Source organism: Lathamus discolor, chromosome 8, assembly GCF_037157495.1.
Source record: "Lathamus discolor isolate bLatDis1 chromosome 8, bLatDis1.hap1, whole genome shotgun sequence".
NCBI lineage: Eukaryota > Metazoa > Chordata > Aves > Psittaciformes > Psittacidae > Lathamus > Lathamus discolor.
The window spans coordinates 20,202,665-20,209,759 of NC_088891.1; positions in this window are offsets into that span (position 1 = coordinate 20,202,665).

Consider the following 7,095-nt stretch of genomic DNA (forward strand, 5'->3'; position numbering starts at 1 on the left):
CTCCCCTCACTGATCCAGCCGGGTGGCTGCTCCTTGCTGGGAGCATCGCTTCCCTCCTCCCCTCCAGGGAGACCTGCAGGGCCGAGATAAGGATCCACTGGCTCCGATACTGGGATGGGGAAGGAAAAAGCGGCCCCCCGGAACCATGCAAGTGGCCCCCAAGGATGAGATGGAGGAAACCATCTGCCATCAGATCCCGCTCTGCCAAAGAGCCCGAGGGCTCCTCGCACTGCAGCCTCCCTCCTACGCTGTCGCTGTCGGGTTCCCTTGGCCTGGGCATGCCTGGGAAGGCAAAAATGAGCATGAGATGAGATAAACCCTGGCAAGGAGGAGAAGGGGAAGCGCTGCGCTTCACTGCCTGCTCCCAGAGCAATTCCCTTCAGAGCTGCGGTGAGGAACGCTGCTTTCCATCCATAGCTTTGGGATTGAGGCCGGCCGAGATCTGAGACCACACTGGGGGAAAGCAAAGCCAGCACCATGCAGTTCACATCCCCCTTCTGCTGGGCCTGCAAGGATGCTCGGGACCCTGGACTGGAGGGACCCTGCCCCTGTTTCCCACCAGGGAAGGGAAGGGGGGATGTTGGGATCCTCATCGGGACCATCCCACCCGCACACCTGCAGGCTCCGGGGGGATTTGGTGATGCTGGGAAGCGAAGGACCAGGCTACGGTGAGGAGCTGGAGCTGAAGGAGCCTCCCCGGCACCCTGGTTGGGATGGGATGCTCAGGAGCAGGGTGAGGAGAGCAAACATCAGCAGAGGGCTCCCGAGCCGGGTGAGGAAACGAGCAATTGAAGATGAAACATGTCCAGGTCCATCACGTCCTGGTTAAACACTGCCCAGGCCTGGAGGAGCTCCACAGCATCCGACCCAGCAGCGCCGGGGATCCCGCTGCTGAGCTCCGCTGCTGGGATTCAGGGAATGGCTTTAACTTTTCTGCCATCCCCCCCAGTGACATTATTCCTTGTTTCTTGTGCTGGTTTAATCCAGAGGGAAAGCCTCCGGCCCATTTCCTCCTGCATTCCCCTGTCACTGCCTCCCTCTCGTCCCACTTCCTCCGCCTCTGGAATAGGATTGACCTGATAATTATGGAATTTAAAGCTGGCGTATAGGAAGTGAAGGGGCCAAATGAACTCAGCGCTAACATAGCATGGAGGAGTGGGAAAGTAGGGTTGGAAATGGAGAGCAGTTGTCCCCAGGGAGAGGCTTTGCAGGGACAAGGATGCTCCCTCCGCAGTAGGTCAGGCCCTGTGTGTTCTGAAGTCAGGAACGCTGAAGCAAGCTCAAACTGACGGGTACATGTGGGAGGATGCTGGTTATTGTTTTGTCCCGAGCCCTGTGTCTGGGGAATGCTTATCTTGGCCTTAAAGATTCCAGGGGGTTTGGCCTTCACTCCTTAGAGCAGCAGGACAGAGCGAGCCAGGAGCTGTTGTGCAAACCAGGAGCCAGGGAAAACCCTGAGGGAAAGCAATGTGGGGCTTTTTTAACACATCAGTGCCATGCCAGAGCCTCTCCATCGTCAGGTCTTGGCCATTCTTCACCTCTTTGTACTGTGGGTGAAAGGAGACCACTTGCTCTACACACTGGAAGCTCTTAGTGATGGTGTTTCACACAACGGCTTTTACTGAGGTTCTTGATGTGTCAAAGCCCCCTCACTCTGCCCACTACCAGGCCTCCAGTCCTGCATGGAATACCTGGGGCAGGGACCCATGGGAGATGCACTCTGTTTAAAGATTCACATAGTTCCATATTCAGAGGCCAAGCACACAGATGCAGCCCATGCACCAGGGATTGGCAGCGGGGCTGGCAACTCCTGCAGAGGGGATGGAGAGGGGTGATGCAGCTTGGACATGTCTGCAGCCTCGGCAGGGAAGCGGTACCCTCCAAACCCCACTGTGCAGGGATGCTCAGTGGTACCCCCAAATCCCACCATGGCAGGGATGCTCATTATTACCCTCCAAACACCACTGTGCAGGGATGCTCATTGTTACCCTCCAAACACCACTGTGCAGGGATGCTCAGTGGTACCCCCAAATCCCACCATGGCAGGGATGCTCATTGTTACCCTCCAAACCCCACTGTGCAGGGATGCTCAGTGGTACCCCCAAATCCCACCATGGCAGGGATGCTCATTGTTACCCTCCAAACACCACTGTGCAGGGATGCTCAGTGGTACCCCCAAATCCCACCATGGCAGGGATGCTCATTGGTACCCCCAAACCCCACTGCGCAGGGATGCTCAGCGGTACCACTAAATCCCACCATGGCAGGGATGCTCATTGTTACCCTCCAAAACCCACTGCGCAGGGATGCTCAGCGGTACCACTAAATCCCACCATGGCAGGGATGCTCATTGGTACCCCCAAACCCCACTGCGCAGGGATGCTCAGCGGTACCACTAAATCCCACCATGGCAGGGATGCTCATTGTTACCCTCCAAACCCCACTGCACAGGGATGCTCAGCGGTACCACTAAATCCCACCATGGCAGGGATGCTCATTGGTACCCTCAAACTCCACCATGCAGGGATGCCCAGTGATACCCCCTAACTCCAAACCCCAGGGGTGCTCAGTGGTACCCCAGACGCCATCCACCCCAGGGAGGAATTTATGAGCAGAGACAGGGGAGGGGATAAAAAGAGACAGAAGCCAGGAAAACCTGCCCTGACAGGGAAGTGAGAGCCCCAGAGATAGCGCTCCCACTCTTTCACATGGGGGCTTTCAGTAATCACAGCTGCTTTCACTTCTCCTTCACTGCCAGGCCTGTTCCTCACTGGTGGGTTTTGGTTCCTCTCTACTCCTCCACCACCTTCCCCCTCCTGAGGTCAAGCTTTGGAACCACTTCAGCTCCTACTGCCAGTCTGGAAGCCTATTTCCATGTCCTGTGATGTGCTCTGCCCCATTCCTGAGCCATGGTTCCCTATGAGGAGCTGGAGACACGGTGGGGACAGGGATGATGCCGCAGCCAGGCCTGGATCTCTCCTACTGCAGTGGTCCAGCTCGGATGGATGCTCGGGGGGAGGATGATGTTGAGTGAGGGGTGGAAGAGAGGGGTGAGAAATAAGCAGCAGAGCAGGTTTTCCATGGCTTTTCCCACATCTTTGACTTCCAATAAAGCCCAAATCAATAAAACTATTTTTATTATAATTGTTTTTATAGAGAATCAGCAAATTAAGCTGGTGTTGGAGGGAAGCTCGAGGCTCTGCGCTCCTGTTGGTAACTTCAGTGCCCAAGGGTTGGTATTGACTTTCTGTCCAAGCAAGTGGCACGGTTCAGTGACTGGAGGCACCCATGCGCTCTGCCTGTTCCCTGCCTTTAACCTGCCTGCACCCTGCCTGTATCCTGCCTGCACACAGGGCCTTTAGGCCTGCCCGTGCAATTCCCTCCAGCTAAAGAGCCATTTCCTATCAGTGCAAACCGGGGGCCGTGAGCAACGTCCCCGCCGCACATCCCAGCGCCAGCCGTGCCGGGGAGCGGATGCTGCAGGGGAGCCTGCGGGCAGCACCTCCTGCCCCGGGGCACCGCTGCGGTCCTTCCCCTGCTGCCGGCCCCGGGGCCGCCGCCAGCCGCAGGCTGCGCTCTGCACCGCCCGCATTCCTCTGCGGTGACGCGGCCCTTGCTTCCCCCATCCTTGCCACGCTCGGGATCGTGAACCGCGCTTCTCCCCAGCCAAGAACCACCCCAGCGGCCGTGCGGCCCGAACGGAAACGGGGCAGAGCCGGGCTCAGCCCCCCGGGAAAGGCGCTTCCAGCCACGCAAAGCCAAACCCCGTCTAGAAGGCTTGGTCCTGCCCCAAGGCCAGGGATCCGGCTTCCCCCTGGAGGGAAGGGGTGCTGCCTGCCCCAGCGCTGCGGCGAGCTTGGGGGGCATTGCCTGGCTACCTGAAGGGCTGGTGCCAGAGGCATGAGCGGGTCTTGGGATGCTCCCGGGCTGGCACTGGCCGTGGGTAACTTAACAGATGCTTCAGGCTATCGGTCCAGGGGCTACGAGCACTTTCAGTCTGAGGTGTCTGCAGTCACCATCGATGGAGCCTGATTATATCAGCCCCCAGGGCACAGCACATCCTCCTCTATTGCCCACGAGCCTGAGGTCAGAAACAGGTTGATTCTACCTCAAGTGCGCTGACTACAGCCTTAGGTGCGTTAAATCACTGTCCCATTTACCATGGAATTTCACCAATAGATTGCTGCTTCTTACACCTGCTCCAGGGCCCTCTCCCGGCCCGCCCATCGCTCCATGGGAGCACCCGGCGGAGTGCCACTCGGGAGCCACCGCCTCGTCACCCCCGGCCCCTGGCGCTGCTAAGCACAAACCCGCTTCCTGCCACCCCGCACCTTGGCAGCGCAGCCCAATGCGAGGTGTGACCCCAGCCGGTGCTGCTGCTGGTGCTGGGTGTCAGATCCGGAGCCGCTGCAGAGCTGCAGCACCAAGCAGGGCTGTGCACTGGGCATGGGGAAGCCCAGCATGACCCGGCCTCAGTGTGCGCTTGAGCCCAGAACCCCCCCGTGTGCTGGGCTGCACCCCCGGAGCGTGAGCAGCAGCTCAGGGAGGGGATCCTGCGCCTCTGCTGTGCTTTGGGGAGACCCCCCCTGCAGCCCTGATCCAGCTCTGGGGCAGCAGCACCAGAGGGACGTGGAGCTGCTGGAGCGAGGCCAGAGGAGGCCATGGAGATGCTGCGAGGGCTGGAGCAGCTCTGCTCTGGAGCCAGGCTGAGAGAGCTGGGCTGGGGCAGCCTGGACAAGAGAAGGCTCCTGAAGGGGAGACCTCAGAGCAGCTCCAGTGCCTGAAGGGGCTGCAGGAAACCTGGAGAGGGGCTTGGGACAAGGGCCTGTAGGGACAGGCCAAGGGGAATGGCTTGAACCTGCCCGAGGGGAGACTGAGATGAGCTCTGAGGCAGAAGCTCTTCCCTGTGAGGGTGCTGAGGCGCTGGCACAGGGTGCCCAGAGAAGCTGTGGCTGCCCCATCCCTGGCAGTGCTCAAGGCCAGGCTGGACACAGGGGCTTGGAGCAAGCTGCTCCAGTGGAAGGGGTCCCTGCCCGTGGCAGGGGTTGGAGCTGGATGAGCTTAAAGTTCCCTTCAACCCAAACCAGGCTGGGACTGTTTGGTCTGTTCATGGACCTTTGCTCTTGCTGCAGGCCAAGGGCACAGGATGATGCACATCCTGTCACAACTGACAGAGGAGGGATTTGACACCTGGAGAGCCAACTCTTAAGCAAAGCACCACATTCAGAGCCATCCAGATGCAAACCAGCCCCACAGCATCCCATCAAGTTTGGGATGAGAAATGGATGCTCCGAGTCATGTCAGAGTCCAGATCTAAGCGCAGGGAGGAGGAAGGCTGCTGCCTTAGCCCAGCTTTGCTCCCAGCCCTTTATCACTCCTTAGCGAGTGCTGAAAGAAACAGTTTTGAGCAGCATGAATGCAATTGCAAGGCAGCCGCTTTCATGTGGGTGCTGCCTTGCCCTTCAGAGAGCTTCATGTGAGAGCGAACACAAGATCGGCGTGTGCATGGCTTAGAAAGAGCTGAAGGAAAAGCAAAAGCACCCAGGCAGCATCTTCTGCCTCCCCTGTGAACCTGAAACACACAAAGGTGAGAGGGATGGAGATGTTAGCGGGTCTGCCTCGAGGAGCTCATCACCCAGCACCTCTTGGTGACCTGGCTGTCCTGGTTCGGCATCTACTGCACTGAGGCAGTAGATGAGTCCCTGAGGCATCTACTGAGCTCTGGTTTTGAATCAGGTCCTTCACCCATTGCCCCAACCTTCATCCTGGAAGGCCCCATCCCGAAGTCCCCTCCTAAAGCCAAACAAGCGGGACACAGCTTCCCTGGCTCCTCTTTCTACTGCTTTCCTGCAGGCAGCAGTGTCCTGGCGGCGGATATGTGCTCCCATGGAAGCTGCTCTTGCTACAGCCCTTTCCTTCCAAAAAGGAACTTAACTGCTGCTTCTCTTTGCCCTAAAGGAAAGGTGCTTCAGGGATGGGCTTATCCCAGTGCTATCCCGACCTTCCTCCACTGCATATCATGGCAGTTATTTCAAAGGATCACTCAGCAGCACAATTAGCATCTGCTTCTGCAGGACAAAGAATCAGCTTCCTCTATTCAGGGACCTGGGAGTGCTTTGCAAGCCTTTATTTCAGCCTCTCAACAAGCTTGAGTCGCAACTTTATAGCCTTAGCAGTGTCTTGCTGCCTGACAGATCAGCCTGGTGTCAGCTCTGTGGGGGACCAGGCACCCCAGCCCTGGATCTAAACCCACAATGTTCCCCTATCCTGCCGAGTTATCAGAGCTCAAACCGTGCGGGGCACACTGGGCACCTTCTTGGCCACCCTCCAGCTGATACCTGCCAACGTCTGCTGGCTCCAGCCAGCAACCCAGACTTGCGGGAGATAACGACTCTTACCAAGGACACGGTGTTCTGAGCTGGTCTGAGGGACAGGACTGCTGGATCCTGGGCACAGACTAAGAGGAAGGATAAGCAACTCCAACCACACGAAGCAGCCCAGCAGAGCCCAGCACCAAGGTTAAGTTAGGGCTGCAACTGCCAGAACATGCATTATCTCTGAGTAGGAGAAACAAAGTTCACTACAAGCCCCATGGAAACCAAGCAGCATCTCTCCTACTACTTTCCATAAGCATAAAGTAAGCTGCTCTGACAGGGAGGATAGCTGTCACAGTGCTAAGAACGTCAGCACACGATGCAGGTCACACCACAAAGGCAACGTTCACAACCGTGCTACCACTATGGCCCTTTGTGAGAGCCACAACCTCTGCTCTTTGGAGGCTGGAAGAACAAAGATCCCTCTGTCTCAATCCCCAGAAGCTCTGGATCCCTGGATCTATCAGTGGACGAGCCAAAGCGCTGTTTGTGTGGGATAGATAAAGAAAGCAAACATACCCTGAGAACCTCTTCCCCGGTGCGCAGCAGGCTGAAGGCTGCCCCCCCAGGCAGGATGCACGTTCTGTACCAAAGGCCTTAAATTTGCCTGGGACTGGTTAAAAATAAACTCTCTGGGTCAGTGCTCTGCTACAGCAACGTGCTCCACAGCCCCAGTCTGCTCCCATTCCTTCCCATTGCCAAGGGAAAGCTGGATGGGGCA